Source organism: Penaeus monodon, chromosome 30 (assembly GCF_015228065.2).
Source record: "Penaeus monodon isolate SGIC_2016 chromosome 30, NSTDA_Pmon_1, whole genome shotgun sequence".
Lineage (NCBI taxonomy): Eukaryota > Metazoa > Arthropoda > Malacostraca > Decapoda > Penaeidae > Penaeus > Penaeus monodon.
Genome location: NC_051415.1, coordinates 3,645,038 through 3,645,491, shown reverse-complemented (window position 1 = coordinate 3,645,491; position 454 = coordinate 3,645,038).

The following is a 454-nucleotide window of genomic DNA, read 5'->3' as shown; positions in this document are numbered from 1 at the left end:
CACTCCATACTAAGTAATATCTTGTAGTCACTTAAAAATATTCATTGCCGTGAAAAAATAACTTGCCATGCAAAAATAGACGTGGAAACATGTGTCACTTAAAGCCAGGGCCCTTCAGAATCCTCAGGATAATCAGAAACACAAATCCCTCATGCTCAAATACCCCTAAGAGGACCAGGTAAGAGTGGTAGTTATTAATGGTTGGAATAGATGTCGGGGTAAAGAACTTTTTTTTTTAAGCAATGCATATTGGTTTATGTAGGATGTTGTCTTGACATAGTTCACGAATGTAATATTTATATTTTGTACCTGATTCACAATCACTGTTAAATACGTTAAATAACAACAAGACTTTTAACTTCTTCCTTGGAATTATGAGATTGATATACAGTGAATAAAGATGCATTTTATGTTATTGATTTATATCAGTAACTTCTACCACACATACACATAC